Raw genomic sequence first — 15,691 nt, forward strand, 5'->3', positions numbered from 1 at the left:
TGTTTTTAATGAGTTAACCGTCTCCGGAGTAATCCTGCGTCATAATACCCTTGCCCGCACAGACCGGCTCACGGACACCAAAATCGATAAAGGTCCCAGAAAATAGAAAAAAAATAAGAAGAAGGAAAATAACGATGTAAGCTATTATTGCCTGATACGATAAATGGCACGGAATCGAATTTCGAACTTCCCTAAGCGATTTCTCGAGAAACGAAAGCTAACCAAGAGGTAAACTCGCAATATAGAGGGTCCTTAGAGAATGAATTCGGCATAAAATCATCGTCTCTCATTGCGTAGTAATGATCTCGTCCCGTTTGCCCGTTTACAATCAAATTAGCCTACGAATTTTGTCCAAATCTGGCAGTGCCCGCGCTAACCTTGTCTTTACAGGTTTTAGCTGTCCCATCGGATTCATATGATTTGAGCCGAAATCGTCTGTCAACAAGTAATCAAAAAATAGAAAAACACAATAAGGTGTGCAACACGAGGACTTCCCAGGGGTCACCCTATCCTAGTACTGCGCTCTCGCCCAAGCACGCTTACTTCGGAGTTCTGATGGGATCCGGTTGCATTAGTGCTGGTATGATCGCACCCGACATTGAGTGGATGTTTATTCTTATATCCCTCGAGTACGTGTGGAGCGGGCGGCGATGGACAACACGCGGCACTGCTCTCGCCCAATCATAACCACTGAAGTTAAGCGTTCTGGCGCGATGGCAGAGCTAGGATGGGTGACCTCCCTGGGAAGACCTCGTGTCGCGATCGTTTACGTAAATTATGGATAAAACAGTCGAAATAATTGTTTTTAATGAGTTAACCGTCTCCGGAGTAATCTGCGTCATACCCTTCCGCACAGAACCGGCTCACGACAACAAAATCGATAAATGTTCCCAGAAAATAGAAAAAAAAATAAGAAGAAGGAAATAACGAATGTAAAGCTATTATTATGCCTGGGATACGATAAAATGGAACCGGAATCGAATTTCGAACTTCCTAAGCGGATTTCTCGAGGAAACGAAAGCTTAACAGAAGCGGTAAATCGCAAATTAGAGGGTCTTAGAGAAGGAATTCGGCTAAAATCTCGTCAGCTCATTGCGTAGTAATGAGTCTCGTCCGTTTGCCCGTTTACAATCAAATTAGCCTACAATTTTGTCCAAATCCGGCAGTGCCCGAGCTACTTTCATTTCACATGTCTTATCTGGTCCCGATCGAGATTCAGATGATTTGAGCCGAAAATCGTCTGTCAACAAGTAATCAAAAATAGAAAAACACGAAAAAGGGTGCAACACGAGGACTTCCCAGGGGGTCACCCATCCTAGTACTGCTCTCGCCCAAGCACGCTTAACTTCGGAGTTCTGATGGGATCCGGTGCATTAGTGCTGGTATGATCGCACCCGACATTGAGTGGGATGTTTATTCTTATATCCCTCGAGTACGTGTGGAGCGGGCGGCGATGGACAACACGCGGCACTGCTCTCGCCCAATCATAACCATGAAGTTAAGCGTTCTGGCGCGATGGCAGAGCTAGGATGGGTGACCTCCCTGGGAAGACCTCGTGTCGCGACCGTTTACGTAAATTATGGATAAAACAGTCGAAATAATTGTTTTAATTAGTTAACCGTCTCCGGAGTAATCTGCGTCATACCCTTCCGCACAGAACCGGCTCACGACAACAAAAATCGATAAATGTTCCCAGAAAATAGAAAAAAAAATAAGAAGAAGGAAATAACGAATGTAAAGCTATTATTATGCCTGGGATACGATAAAATGGAACCGGAATCGAATTTCGAACTTCCTAAGCGGATTTCTCGAGGAAACGAAAGCTTAACAGAAGCGGTAAATCGCAAATTAGAGGGTCTTAGAGAAGGAATTCGGCTAAAATCTCGTCAGCTCATTGCGTAGTAATGAGTCTCGTCCGTTTGCCCGTTTACAATCAAATTAGCCTACAATTTTGTCCAAATCCGGCAGTGCCCGAGCTACTTTCATTTCACATGTCTTATCTGGTCCCGATCGAGATTCAGATGATTTGAGCCGAAAATCGTCTGTCAACAAGTAATCAAAAATAGAAAAACACGAAAAAGGGTGCAACACGAGGACTTCCCAGGGGGTCACCCATCCTAGTACTGCTCTCGCCCAAGCACGCTTAACTTCGGAGTTCTGATGGGATCCGGTGCATTAGTGCTGGTATGATCGCACCCGACATTGAGTGGGATGTTTATTCTTATATCCCTCGAGTACGTGTGGAGCGGGCGGCGATGGACAACACGCGGCACTGCTCTTCGCCCAATCATAACCACGAAGTTAAGCGTTCTGGCGCGATGGCAGAGCTAGGATGGGTGACCTCCCTGGGAAGACCTCGTGTCGCGATCGTTTACGTAAATTATGGATAAAACAGTCGAAATAATTGTTTTTAATGAGTTAACCGTCTCCGGAGTAATCTGCGTCATACCCTTCCGCACAGAACCGGCTCACGACAACAAAAATCGATAAATGTTCCCAGAAAATAGAAAAAAAAATAAGAAGAAGGAAATAACGAATGTAAAGCTATTATTATGCCTGGGATACGATAAAATGGAACCGGAATCGAATTTCGAACTTCCTAAGCGGATTTCTCGAGGAAACGAAAGCTTAACAGAAGCGGTAAATCGCAAATTAGAGGGTCTTAGAGAAGGAATTCGGCTAAAATCTCGTCAGCTCATTGCGTAGTAATGAGTCTCGTCCGTTTGCCCGTTTACAATCAAATTAGCCTACAATTTTGTCCAAATCCGGCAGTGCCCGAGCTACTTTCATTTCACATGTCTTATCTGGTCCCGATCGAGATTCAGATGATTTGAGCCGAAAATCGTCTGTCAACAAGTAATCAAAAATAGAAAAACACGAAAAAGGGTGCAACACGAGGACTTCCCAGGGGGTCACCCATCCTAGTACTGCTCTCGCCCAAGCACGCTTAACTTCGGAGTTCTGATGGGATCCGGTGCATTAGTGCTGGTATGATCGCACCCGACATTGAGTGGGATGTTTATTCTTATATCCCTCGAGTACGTGTGGAGCGGGCGGCGATGGACAACACGCGGCACTGCTCTCGCCCAATCATAACCATGAAGTTAAGCGTTCTGGCGCGATGGCAGAGCTAGGATGGGTGACCTCCCTGGGAAGACCTCGTGTCGCGACCGTTTACGTAAATTATGGATAAAACAGTCGAAATAATTGTTTTAATGAGTTAACCGTCTCCGGAGTAATCTGCGTCATACCCTTCCGCACAGAACCGGCTCACGACAACAAAAATCGATAAATGTTCCCAGAAAATAGAAAAAAAAATAAGAAGAAGGAAATAACGAATGTAAAGCTATTATTATGCCTGGGATACGATAAAATGGAACCGGAATCGAATTTCGAACTTCCTAAGCGGATTTCTCGAGGAAACGAAAGCTTAACAGAAGCGGTAAATCGCAAATTAGAGGGTCTTAGAGAAGGAATTCGGCTAAAATCTCGTCAGCTCATTGCGTAGTAATGAGTCTCGTCCGTTTGCCCGTTTACAATCAAATTAGCCTACAATTTTGTCCAAATCCGGCAGTGCCCGAGCTACTTTCATTTCACATGTCTTATCTGGTCCCGATCGAGATTCAGATGATTTGAGCCGAAAATCGTCTGTCAACAAGTAATCAAAAATAGAAAAACACGAAAAAGGGTGCAACACGAGGACTTCCCAGGGGGTCACCCATCCTAGTACTGCTCTCGCCCAAGCACGCTTAACTTCGGAGTTCTGATGGGATCCGGTGCATTAGTGCTGGTATGATCGCACCCGACATTGAGTGGGATGTTTATTCTTATATCCCTCGAGTACGTGTGGAGCGGGCGGCGATGGACAACACGCGGCACTGCTCTCGCCCAATCATAACCATGAAGTTAAGCGTTCTGGCGCGATGGCAGAGCTAGGATGGGTGACCTCCCTGGGAAGACCTCGTGTCGCGACCGTTTACGTAAATTATGGATAAAACAGTCGAAATAATTGTTTTTAATGAGTTAACCGTCTCCGGAGTAATCTGCGTCATACCCTTCCGCACAGAACCGGCTCACGACAACAAAAATCGATAAATGTTCCCAGAAAATAGAAAAAAAAATAAGAAGAAGGAAATAACGAATGTAAAGCTATTATTATGCCTGGGATACGATAAAATGGAACCGGAATCGAATTTCGAACTTCCTAAGCGGATTTCTCGAGGAAACGAAAGCTTAACAGAAGCGGTAAATCGCAAATTAGAGGGTCTTAGAGAAGGAATTCGGCTAAAATCTCGTCAGCTCATTGCGTAGTAATGAGTCTCGTCCGTTTGCCCGTTTACAATCAAATTAGCCTACAATTTTGTCCAAATCCGGCAGTGCCCGAGCTACTTTCATTTCACATGTCTTATCTGGTCCCGATCGAGATTCAGATGATTTGAGCCGAAAATCGTCTGTCAACAAGTAATCAAAAATAGAAAAACACGAAAAAGGGTGCAACACGAGGACTTCCCAGGGGGTCACCCATCCTAGTACTGCTCTCGCCCAAGCACGCTTAACTTCGGAGTTCTGATGGGATCCGGTGCATTAGTGCTGTAATGATCGCACCCGACATTGAGTGGGATGTTTATTCTTATATCCCTCGAGTACGTGTGGAGCGGGCGGCGATGGACAACACGCGGCACTGCTCTCGCCCAATCATAACCATGAAGTTAAGCGTTCTGGCGCGATGGCAGAGCTAGGATGGGTGACCTCCCTGGGAAGACCTCGTGTCGCGACCGTTTACGTAAATTATGGATAAAACAGTCGAAATAATTGTTTTAATGAGTTAACCGTCTCCGGAGTAATCTGCGTCATACCCTTCCGCACAGAACCGGCTCACGACAACAAAAATCGATAAATGTTCCCAGAAAATAGAAAAAAAAATAAGAAGAAGGAAATAACGAATGTAAAGCTATTATTATGCCTGGGATACGATAAAATGGAACCGGAATCGAATTTCGAACTTCCTAAGCGGATTTCTCGAGGAAACGAAAGCTTAACAGAAGCGGTAAATCGCAAATTAGAGGGTCTTAGAGAAGGAATTCGGCTAAAATCTCGTCAGCTCATTGCGTAGTAATGAGTCTCGTCCGTTTGCCCGTTTACAATCAAATTAGCCTACAATTTTGTCCAAATCCGGCAGTGCCCGAGCTACTTTCATTTCACATGTCTTATCTGGTCCCGATCGAGATTCAGATGATTTGAGCCGAAAATCGTCTGTCAACAAGTAATCAAAAATAGAAAAACACGAAAAAGGGTGCAACACGAGGACTTCCCAGGGGGTCACCCATCCTAGTACTGCTCTCGCCCAAGCACGCTTAACTTCGGAGTTCTGATGGGATCCGGTGCATTAGTGCTGGTATGATCGCACCCGACATTGAGTGGGATGTTTATTCTTATATCCCTCGAGTACGTGTGGAGCGGGCGGCGATGGACAACACGCGGCACTGCTCTCGCCCAATCATAACCATGAAGTTAAGCGTTCTGGCGCGATGGCAGAGCTAGGATGGGTGACCTCCCTGGGAAGACCTCGTGTCGCGACCGTTTACGTAAATTATGGATAAAACAGTCGAAATAATTGTTTTAATGAGTTAACCGTCTCCGGAGTAATCTGCGTCATACCCTTCCGCACAGAACCGGCTCACGACAACAAAAATCGATAAATGTTCCCAGAAAATAGAAAAAAAAATAAGAAGAAGGAAATAACGAATGTAAAGCTATTATTATGCCTGGGATACGATAAAATGGAACCGGAATCGAATTTCGAACTTCCTAAGCGGATTTCTCGAGGAAACGAAAGCTTAACAGAAGCGGTAAATCGCAAATTAGAGGGTCTTAGAGAAGGAATTCGGCTAAAATCTCGTCAGCTCATTGCGTAGTAATGAGTCTCGTCCGTTTGCCCGTTTACAATCAAATTAGCCTACAATTTTGTCCAAATCCGGCAGTGCCCGAGCTACTTTCATTTCACATGTTTATCTGGTCCCGATCGAGATTCAGATGATTTGAGCCGAAAATCGTCTGTCAACAAGTAATCAAAAATAGAAAAACACGAAAAAAGGGTGCAACACGAGGACTTCCCAGGGGGTCACCCATCCTAGTACTGCTCTCGCCCAAGCACGCTTAACTTCGGAGTTCTGATGGGATCCGGTGCATTAGTGCTGGTATGATCGCACCCGACATTGAGTGGGATGTTTATTCTTATATCCCTCGAGTACGTGTGGAGCGGGCGGCGATGGACAACACGCGGCACTGCTCTCGCCCAATCATAACCATGAAGTTAAGCGTTCTGGCGCGATGGCAGAGCTAGGATGGGTGACCTCCCTGGGAAGACCTCGTGTCGCGACCGTTTACGTAAATTATGGATAAAACAGTCGAAATAATTGTTTTAATGAGTTAACCGTCTCCGGAGTAATCTGCGTCATACCCTTCCGCACAGAACCGGCTCACGACAACAAAAATCGATAAATGTTCCCAGAAAATAGAAAAAAAAATAAGAAGAAGGAAATAACGAATGTAAAGCTATTATTATGCCTGGGATACGATAAAATGGAACCGGAATCGAATTTCGAACTTCCTAAGCGGATTTCTCGAGGAAACGAAAGCTTAACAGAAGCGGTAAATCGCAAATTAGAGGGTCTTAGAGAAGGAATTCGGCTAAAATCTCGTCAGCTCATTGCGTAGTAATGAGTCTCGTCCGTTTGCCCGTTTACAATCAAATTAGCCTACAATTTTGTCCAAATCCGGCAGTGCCCGAGCTACTTTCATTTCACATGTCTTATCTGGTCCCGATCGAGATTCAGATGATTTGAGCCGAAAATCGTCTGTCAACAAGTAATCAAAAATAGAAAAACACGAAAAAGGGTGCAACACGAGGACTTCCCAGGGGGTCACCCATCCTAGTACTGCTCTCGCCCAAGCACGCTTAACTTCGGAGTTCTGATGGGATCCGGTGCATTAGTGCTGGTATGATCGCACCCGACATTGAGTGGGATGTTTATTCTTATATCCCTCGAGTACGTGTGGAGCGGGCGGCGATGGACAACACGCGGCACTGCTCTCGCCCAATCATAACCATGAAGTTAAGCGTTCTGGCGCGATGGCAGAGCTAGGATGGGTGACCTCCCTGGGAAGACCTCGTGTCGCGACCGTTTACGTAAATTATGGATAAAACAGTCGAAATAATTGTTTTAATGAGTTAACCGTCTCCGGAGTAATCTGCGTCATACCCTTCCGCACAGAACCGGCTCACGACAACAAAAATCGATAAATGTTCCCAGAAAATAGAAAAAAAAATAAGAAGAAGGAAATAACGAATGTAAAGCTATTATTATGCCTGGGATACGATAAAATGGAACCGGAATCGAATTTCGAACTTCCTAAGCGGATTTCTCGAGGAAACGAAAGCTTAACAGAAGCGGTAAATCGCAAATTAGAGGGTCTTAGAGAAGGAATTCGGCTAAAATCTCGTCAGCTCATTGCGTAGTAATGAGTCTCGTCCGTTTGCCCGTTTACAATCAAATTAGCCTACAATTTTGTCCAAATCCGGCAGTGCCCGAGCTACTTTCATTTCACATGTCTTATCTGGTCCCGATCGAGATTCAGATGATTTGAGCCGAAAATCGTCTGTCAACAAGTAATCAAAAATAGAAAAACACGAAAAAGGGTGCAACACGAGGACTTCCCAGGGGGTCACCCATCCTAGTACTGCTCTCGCCCAAGCACGCTTAACTTCGGAGTTCTGATGGGATCCGGTGCATTAGTGCTGGTATGATCGCACCCGACATTGAGTGGGATGTTTATTCTTATATCCCTCGAGTACGTGTGGAGCGGGCGGCGATGGACAACACGCGGCACTGCTCTCGCCCAATCATAACCATGAAGTTAAGCGTTCTGGCGCGATGGCAGAGGCTAGGATGGGTGACCTCCCTGGGAAGACCTCGTGTCGCGACCGTTTACGTAAATTATGGATAAAACAGTCGAAATAATTGTTTTAATGAGTTAACCGTCTCCGGAGTAATCTGCGTCATACCCTTCCGCACAGAACCGGCTCACGACAACAAAAATCGATAAATGTTCCCAGAAAATAGAAAAAAAAATAAGAAGAAGGAAATAACGAATGTAAAGCTATTATTATGCCTGGGATACGATAAAATGGAACCGGAATCGAATTTCGAACTTCCTAAGCGGATTTCTCGAGGAAACGAAAGCTTAACAGAAGCGGTAAATCGCAAATTAGAGGGTCTTAGAGAAGGAATTCGGCTAAAATCTCGTCAGCTCATTGCGTAGTAATGAGTCTCGTCCGTTTGCCCGTTTACAATCAAATTAGCCTACAATTTTGTCCAAATCCGGCAGTGCCCGAGCTACTTTCATTTCACATGTCTTATCTGGTCCCGATCGAGATTCAGATGATTTGAGCCGAAAATCGTCTGTCAACAAGTAATCAAAAATAGAAAAACACGAAAAAGGGTGCAACACGAGGACTTCCCAGGGGGTCACCCATCCTAGTACTGCTCTCGCCCAAGCACGCTTAACTTCGGAGTTCTGATGGGATCCGGTGCATTAGTGCTGGTATGATCGCACCCGACATTGAGTGGGATGTTTATTCTTATATCCCTCGAGTACGTGTGGAGCGGGCGGCGATGGACAACACGCGGCACTGCTCTCGCCCAATCATAACCACGAAGTTAAGCGTTCTGGCGCGATGGCAGAGCTAGGATGGGTGACCTCCCTGGGAAGACCTCGTGTCGCGACCGTTTACGTAAATTATGGATAAAACAGTCGAAATAATTGTTTTAAATTAGTTAACCGTCTCCGGAGTAATCTGCGTCATACCCTTCCGCACAGAACCGGCTCACGACAACAAAAATCGATAAATGTTCCCAGAAAATAGAAAAAAAAATAAGAAGAAGGAAATAACGAATGTAAAGCTATTATTATGCCTGGGATACGATAAAATGGAACCGGAATCGAATTTCGAACTTCCTAAGCGGATTTCTCGAGGAAACGAAAGCTTAACAGAAGCGGTAAATCGCAAATTAGAGGGTCTTAGAGAAGGAATTCGGCTAAAATCTCGTCAGCTCATTGCGTAGTAATGAGTCTCGTCCGTTTGCCCGTTTACAATCAAATTAGCCTACAATTTTGTCCAAATCCGGCAGTGCCCGAGCTACTTTCATTTCACATGTCTTATCTGGTCCCGATCGAGATTCAGATGATTTGAGCCGAAAATCGTCTGTCAACAAGTAATCAAAAATAGAAAAACACGAAAAAGGGTGCAACACGAGGACTTCCCAGGGGGTCACCCATCCTAGTACTGCTCTCGCCCAAGCACGCTTAACTTCGGAGTTCTGATGGGATCCGGTGCATTAGTGCTGGTATGATCGCACCCGACATTGAGTGGGATGTTTATTCTTATATCCCTCGAGTACGTGTGGAGCGGGCGGCGATGGACAACACGCGGCACTGCTCTCGCCCAATCATAACCACTGAAGTTAAGCGTTCTGGCGCGATGGCAGAGCTAGGATGGGTGACCTCCCTGGGAAGACCTCGTGTCGCGACCGTTTACGTAAATTATGGATAAAACAGTCGAAATAATTGTTTTAATGAGTTAACCGTCTCCGGAGTAATCTGCGTCATACCCTTCCGCACAGAACCGGCTCACGACAACAAAAATCGATAAATGTTCCCAGAAAATAGAAAAAAAAATAAGAAGAAGGAAATAACGAATGTAAAGCTATTATTATGCCTGGGATACGATAAAATGGAACCGGAATCGAATTTCGAACTTCCTAAGCGGATTTCTCGAGGAAACGAAAGCTTAACAGAAGCGGTAAATCGCAAATTAGAGGGTCTTAGAGAAGGAATTCGGCTAAAATCTCGTCAGCTCATTGCGTAGTAATGAGTCTCGTCCGTTTGCCCGTTTACAATCAAATTAGCCTACAATTTTGTCCAAATCCGGCAGTGCCCGAGCTACTTTCATTTCACATGTCTTATCTGGTCCCGATCGAGATTCAGATGATTTGAGCCGAAAATCGTCTGTCAACAAGTAATCAAAAATAGAAAAACACGAAAAAGGGTGCAACACGAGGACTTCCCAGGGGGTCACCCATCCTAGTACTGCTCTCGCCCAAGCACGCTTAACTTCGGAGTTCTGATGGGATCCGGTGCATTAGTGCTGGTATGATCGCACCCGACATTGAGTGGGATGTTTATTCTTATATCCCTCGAGTACGTGTGGAGCGGGCGGCGATGGACAACACGCGGCACTGCTCTCGCCCAATCATAACCATGAAGTTAAGCGTTCTGGCGCGATGGCAGAGCTAGGATGGGTGACCTCCCTGGGAAGACCTCGTGTCGCGACCGTTTACGTAAATTATGGATAAAACAGTCGAAATAATTGTTTTAATGAGTTAACCGTCTCCGGAGTAATCTGCGTCATACCCTTCCGCACAGAACCGGCTCACGACAACAAAAATCGATAAATGTTCCCAGAAAATAGAAAAAAAAATAAGAAGAAGGAAATAACGAATGTAAAGCTATTATTATGCCTGGGATACGATAAAATGGAACCGGAATCGAATTTCGAACTTCCTAAGCGGATTTCTCGAGGAAACGAAAGCTTAACAGAAGCGGTAAATCGCAAATTAGAGGGTCTTAGAGAAGGAATTCGGCTAAAATCTCGTCAGCTCATTGCGTAGTAATGAGTCTCGTCCGTTTGCCCGTTTACAATCAAATTAGCCTACAATTTTGTCCAAATCCGGCAGTGCCCGAGCTACTTTCATTTCACATGTCTTATCTGGTCCCGATCGAGATTCAGATGATTTGAGCCGAAAATCGTCTGTCAACAAGTAATCAAAAATAGAAAAACACGAAAAAGGGTGCAACACGAGGACTTCCCAGGGGGTCACCCATCCTAGTACTGCTCTCGCCCAAGCACGCTTAACTTCGGAGTTCTGATGGGATCCGGTGCATTAGTGCTGGTATGATCGCACCCGACATTGAGTGGGATGTTTATTCTTATATCCCTCGAGTACGTGTGGAGCGGGCGGCGATGGACAACACGCGGCACTGCTCTCGCCCAATCATAACCATGAAGTTAAGCGTTCTGGCGCGATGGCAGAGCTAGGATGGGTGACCTCCCTGGGAAGACCTCGTGTCGCGACCGTTTACGTAAATTATGGATAAAACAGTCGAAATAATTGTTTTAATGAGTTAACCGTCTCCGGAGTAATCTGCGTCATACCCTTCCGCACAGAACCGGCTCACGACAACAAAAATCGATAAATGTTCCCAGAAAATAGAAAAAAAAATAAGAAGAAGGAAATAACGAATGTAAAGCTATTATTATGCCTGGGATACGATAAAATGGAACCGGAATCGAATTTCGAACTTCCTAAGCGGATTTCTCGAGGAAACGAAAGCTTAACAGAAGCGGTAAATCGCAAATTAGAGGGTCTTAGAGAAGGAATTCGGCTAAAATCTCGTCAGCTCATTGCGTAGTAATGAGTCTCGTCCGTTTGCCCGTTTACAATCAAATTAGCCTACAATTTTGTCCAAATCCGGCAGTGCCCGAGCTACTTTCATTTCACATGTCTTATCTGGTCCCGATCGAGATTCAGATGATTTGAGCCGAAAATCGTCTGTCAACAAGTAATCAAAAATAGAAAAACACGAAAAAGGGTGCAACACGAGGACTTCCCAGGGGGTCACCCATCCTAGTACTGCTCTCGCCCAAGCACGCTTAACTTCGGAGTTCTGATGGGATCCGGTGCATTAGTGCTGGTATGATCGCACCCGACATTGAGTGGGATGTTTATTCTTATATCCCTCGAGTACGTGTGGAGCGGGCGGCGATGGACAACACGCGGCACTGCTCTCGCCCAATCATAACCATGAAGTTAAGCGTTCTGGCGCGATGGCAGAGCTAGGATGGGTGACCTCCCTGGGAAGACCTCGTGTCGCGACCGTTTACGTAAATTATGGATAAAACAGTCGAAATAATTGTTTTAATGAGTTAACCGTCTCCGGAGTAATCTGCGTCATACCCTTCCGCACAGAACCGGCTCACGACAACAAAAATCGATAAATGTTCCCAGAAAATAGAAAAAAAAATAAGAAGAAGGAAATAACGAATGTAAAGCTATTATTATGCCTGGGATACGATAAAATGGAACCGGAATCGAATTTCGAACTTCCTAAGCGGATTTCTCGAGGAAACGAAAGCTTAACAGAAGCGGTAAATCGCAAATTAGAGGGTCTTAGAGAAGGAATTCGGCTAAAATCTCGTCAGCTCATTGCGTAGTAATGAGTCTCGTCCGTTTGCCCGTTTACAATCAAATTAGCCTACAATTTTGTCCAAATCCGGCAGTGCCCGAGCTACTTTCATTTCACATGTCTTATCTGGTCCCGATCGAGATTCAGATGATTTGAGCCGAAAATCGTCTGTCAACAAGTAATCAAAAATAGAAAAACACGAAAAAGGGTGCAACACGAGGACTTCCCAGGGGGTCACCCATCCTAGTACTGCTCTCGCCCAAGCACGCTTAACTTCGGAGTTCTGATGGGATCCGGTGCATTAGTGCTGGTATGATCGCACCCGACATTGAGTGGGATGTTTATTCTTATATCCCTCGAGTACGTGTGGAGCGGGCGGCGATGGACAACACGCGGCACTGCTCTCGCCCAATCATAACCATGAAGTTAAGCGTTCTGGCGCGATGGCAGAGCTAGGATGGGTGACCTCCCTGGGAAGACCTCGTGTCGCGACCGTTTACGTAAATTATGGATAAAACAGTCGAAATAATTGTTTTAATGAGTTAACCGTCTCCGGAGTAATCTGCGTCATACCCTTCCGCACAGAACCGGCTCACGACAACAAAAATCGATAAATGTTCCCAGAAAATAGAAAAAAAAATAAGAAGAAGGAAATAACGAATGTAAAGCTATTATTATGCCTGGGATACGATAAAATGGAACCGGAATCGAATTTCGAACTTCCTAAGCGGATTTCTCGAGGAAACGAAAGCTTAACAGAAGCGGTAAATCGCAAATTAGAGGGTCTTAGAGAAGGAATTCGGCTAAAATCTCGTCAGCTCATTGCGTAGTAATGAGTCTCGTCCGTTTGCCCGTTTACAATCAAATTAGCCTACAATTTTGTCCAAATCCGGCAGTGCCCGAGCTACTTTCATTTCACATGTCTTATCTGGTCCCGATCGAGATTCAGATGATTTGAGCCGAAAATCGTCTGTCAACAAGTAATCAAAAATAGAAAAACACGAAAAAGGGTGCAACACGAGGACTTCCCAGGGGGTCACCCATCCTAGTACTGCTCTCGCCCAAGCACGCTTAACTTCGGAGTTCTGATGGGATCCGGTGCATTAGTGCTGGTATGATCGCACCCGACATTGAGTGGGATGTTTATTCTTATATCCCTCGAGTACGTGTGGAGCGGGCGGCGATGGACAACACGCGGCACTGCTCTCGCCCAATCATAACCATGAAGTTAAGCGTTCTGGCGCGATGGCAGAGCTAGGATGGGTGACCTCCCTGGGAAGACCTCGTGTCGCGACCGTTTACGTAAATTATGGATAAAACAGTCGAAATAATTGTTTTAATGAGTTAACCGTCTCCGGAGTAATCTGCGTCATACCCTTCCGCACAGAACCGGCTCACGACAACAAAAATCGATAAATGTTCCCAGAAAATAGAAAAAAAAATAAGAAGAAGGAAATAACGAATGTAAAGCTATTATTATGCCTGGGATACGATAAAATGGAACCGGAATCGAATTTCGAACTTCCTAAGCGGATTTCTCGAGGAAACGAAAGCTTAACAGAAGCGGTAAATCGCAAATTAGAGGGTCTTAGAGAAGGAATTCGGCTAAAATCTCGTCAGCTCATTGCGTAGTAATGAGTCTCGTCCGTTTGCCCGTTTACAATCAAATTAGCCTACAATTTTGTCCAAATCCGGCAGTGCCCGAGCTACTTTCATTTCACATGTCTTATCTGGTCCCGATCGAGATTCAGATGATTTGAGCCGAAAATCGTCTGTCAACAAGTAATCAAAAATAGAAAAACACGAAAAAGGGTGCAACACGAGGACTTCCCAGGGGGTCACCCATCCTAGTACTGCTCTCGCCCAAGCACGCTTAACTTCGGAGTTCTGATGGGATCCGGTGCATTAGTGCTGGTATGATCGCACCCGACATTGAGTGGGATGTTTATTCTTATATCCCTCGAGTACGTGTGGAGCGGGCGGCGATGGACAACACGCGGCACTGCTCTCGCCCAATCATAACCATGAAGTTAAGCGTTCTGGCGCGATGGCAGAGCTAGGATGGGTGACCTCCCTGGGAAGACCTCGTGTCGCGACCGTTTACGTAAATTATGGATAAAACAGTCGAAATAATTGTTTTAATGAGTTAACCGTCTCCGGAGTAATCTGCGTCATACCCTTCCGCACAGAACCGGCTCACGACAACAAAAATCGATAAATGTTCCCAGAAAATAGAAAAAAAAATAAGAAGAAGGAAATAACGAATGTAAAGCTATTATTATGCCTGGGATACGATAAAATGGAACCGGAATCGAATTTCGAACTTCCTAAGCGGATTTCTCGAGGAAACGAAAGCTTAACAGAAGCGGTAAATCGCAAATTAGAGGGTCTTAGAGAAGGAATTCGGCTAAAATCTCGTCAGCTCATTGCGTAGTAATGAGTCTCGTCCGTTTGCCCGTTTACAATCAAATTAGCCTACAATTTTGTCCAAATCCGGCAGTGCCCGAGCTACTTTCATTTCACATGTCTTATCTGGTCCCGATCGAGATTCAGATGATTTGAGCCGAAAATCGTCTGTCAACAAGTAATCAAAAATAGAAAAACACGAAAAAGGGTGCAACACGAGGACTTCCCAGGGGGTCACCCATCCTAGTACTGCTCTCGCCCAAGCACGCTTAACTTCAGAGTTCTGATGGGATCCGGTGCATTAGTGCTAGGAAGATCGCACCCGACATTGAGTGGGATGTTTATTCTTATATCCCTCGAGTACGTGTGGAGCGGGCGGCGATGGACAACACGCGGCACTGCTCTCGCCCAATCATAACCATGAAGTTAAGCGTTCTGGCGCGATGGCAGAGCTAGGATGGGTGACCTCCCTGGGAAGACCTCGTGTCGCGACCGTTTACGTAAATTATGGATAAAACAGTCGAAATAATTGTTTTTAATGAGTTAACCGTCTCCGGAGTAATCTGCGTCATACCCTTCCGCACAGAACCGGCTCACGACAACAAAAATCGATAAATGTTCCCAGAAAATAGAAAAAAAAATAAGAAGAAGGAAATAACGAATGTAAAGCTATTATTATGCCTGGGATACGATAAAATGGAACCGGAATCGAATTTCGAACTTCCTAAGCGGATTTCTCGAGGAAACGAAAGCTTAACAGAAGCGGTAAATCGCAAATTAGAGGGTCTTAGAGAAGGAATTCGGCTAAAATCTCGTCAGCTCATTGCGTAGTAATGAGTCTCGTCCGTTTGCCCGTTTACAATCAAATTAGCCTACAATTTTGTCCAAATCCGGCAGTGCCCGAGCTACTTTCATTTCACATGTCTTATCTGGTCCCGATCGAGATTCAGATGATTTGAGCCGAAAATCGTCTGTCAAC

General features: G+C 45.2%; 18 non-coding genes and 1 pseudogene across 18 annotated transcripts; all 19 read right to left on the bottom strand.

The window, feature by feature from the left end:
* Positions 1-473: 473 nt before the first annotated feature.
* LOC142535401 (5S ribosomal RNA) lies at positions 474-594 on the bottom strand (annotated as a pseudogene).
* Positions 595-1,277: 683 nt separating this feature from the next.
* LOC142535358 (5S ribosomal RNA) lies at positions 1,278-1,396 on the bottom strand. The gene has a single exon (XR_012817483.1). It is a non-coding gene; the product is annotated as a 5S ribosomal RNA (ribosomal RNA).
* A 683-nt stretch (positions 1,397-2,079) lies between these two features.
* LOC142535369 (5S ribosomal RNA) lies at positions 2,080-2,198 on the bottom strand. Its single transcript, XR_012817494.1, has one exon. It is a non-coding gene; the product is annotated as a 5S ribosomal RNA (ribosomal RNA).
* A 685-nt stretch (positions 2,199-2,883) lies between these two features.
* Positions 2,884-3,002, bottom strand: LOC142535381 (5S ribosomal RNA). The gene has a single exon (XR_012817507.1). It is a non-coding gene; the product is annotated as a 5S ribosomal RNA (ribosomal RNA).
* Positions 3,003-3,685: 683 nt separating this feature from the next.
* LOC142535393 (5S ribosomal RNA) lies at positions 3,686-3,804 on the bottom strand. The gene has a single exon (XR_012817518.1). It is a non-coding gene; the product is annotated as a 5S ribosomal RNA (ribosomal RNA).
* A 684-nt stretch (positions 3,805-4,488) lies between these two features.
* On the bottom strand, positions 4,489-4,607 carry LOC142535397 (5S ribosomal RNA). The gene has a single exon (XR_012817522.1). It is a non-coding gene; the product is annotated as a 5S ribosomal RNA (ribosomal RNA).
* A 683-nt stretch (positions 4,608-5,290) lies between these two features.
* On the bottom strand, positions 5,291-5,409 carry LOC142535403 (5S ribosomal RNA). Its single transcript, XR_012817527.1, has one exon. It is a non-coding gene; the product is annotated as a 5S ribosomal RNA (ribosomal RNA).
* A 683-nt stretch (positions 5,410-6,092) lies between these two features.
* Positions 6,093-6,211, bottom strand: LOC142535359 (5S ribosomal RNA). Its single transcript, XR_012817484.1, has one exon. It is a non-coding gene; the product is annotated as a 5S ribosomal RNA (ribosomal RNA).
* A 683-nt stretch (positions 6,212-6,894) lies between these two features.
* LOC142535360 (5S ribosomal RNA) lies at positions 6,895-7,013 on the bottom strand. The gene has a single exon (XR_012817485.1). It is a non-coding gene; the product is annotated as a 5S ribosomal RNA (ribosomal RNA).
* Positions 7,014-7,696: 683 nt separating this feature from the next.
* LOC142535361 (5S ribosomal RNA) lies at positions 7,697-7,815 on the bottom strand. Its single transcript, XR_012817486.1, has one exon. It is a non-coding gene; the product is annotated as a 5S ribosomal RNA (ribosomal RNA).
* Positions 7,816-8,499: 684 nt separating this feature from the next.
* Positions 8,500-8,618, bottom strand: LOC142535362 (5S ribosomal RNA). The gene has a single exon (XR_012817487.1). It is a non-coding gene; the product is annotated as a 5S ribosomal RNA (ribosomal RNA).
* A 684-nt stretch (positions 8,619-9,302) lies between these two features.
* On the bottom strand, positions 9,303-9,421 carry LOC142535363 (5S ribosomal RNA). The gene has a single exon (XR_012817488.1). It is a non-coding gene; the product is annotated as a 5S ribosomal RNA (ribosomal RNA).
* Positions 9,422-10,105: 684 nt separating this feature from the next.
* LOC142535364 (5S ribosomal RNA) lies at positions 10,106-10,224 on the bottom strand. The gene has a single exon (XR_012817489.1). It is a non-coding gene; the product is annotated as a 5S ribosomal RNA (ribosomal RNA).
* Positions 10,225-10,907: 683 nt separating this feature from the next.
* Positions 10,908-11,026, bottom strand: LOC142535365 (5S ribosomal RNA). The gene has a single exon (XR_012817490.1). It is a non-coding gene; the product is annotated as a 5S ribosomal RNA (ribosomal RNA).
* Positions 11,027-11,709: 683 nt separating this feature from the next.
* Positions 11,710-11,828, bottom strand: LOC142535366 (5S ribosomal RNA). Its single transcript, XR_012817491.1, has one exon. It is a non-coding gene; the product is annotated as a 5S ribosomal RNA (ribosomal RNA).
* Positions 11,829-12,511: 683 nt separating this feature from the next.
* Positions 12,512-12,630, bottom strand: LOC142535367 (5S ribosomal RNA). Its single transcript, XR_012817492.1, has one exon. It is a non-coding gene; the product is annotated as a 5S ribosomal RNA (ribosomal RNA).
* Positions 12,631-13,313: 683 nt separating this feature from the next.
* On the bottom strand, positions 13,314-13,432 carry LOC142535368 (5S ribosomal RNA). The gene has a single exon (XR_012817493.1). It is a non-coding gene; the product is annotated as a 5S ribosomal RNA (ribosomal RNA).
* A 683-nt stretch (positions 13,433-14,115) lies between these two features.
* On the bottom strand, positions 14,116-14,234 carry LOC142535370 (5S ribosomal RNA). Its single transcript, XR_012817495.1, has one exon. It is a non-coding gene; the product is annotated as a 5S ribosomal RNA (ribosomal RNA).
* Positions 14,235-14,917: 683 nt separating this feature from the next.
* Positions 14,918-15,036, bottom strand: LOC142535399 (5S ribosomal RNA). Its single transcript, XR_012817524.1, has one exon. It is a non-coding gene; the product is annotated as a 5S ribosomal RNA (ribosomal RNA).
* Between the last annotated feature and the right edge of the window lie 655 nt (positions 15,037-15,691).

This window comes from Primulina tabacum, unplaced genomic scaffold (assembly GCF_025594145.1).
Source record: "Primulina tabacum isolate GXHZ01 unplaced genomic scaffold, ASM2559414v2 Contig979, whole genome shotgun sequence".
Lineage (NCBI taxonomy): Eukaryota > Viridiplantae > Streptophyta > Magnoliopsida > Lamiales > Gesneriaceae > Primulina > Primulina tabacum.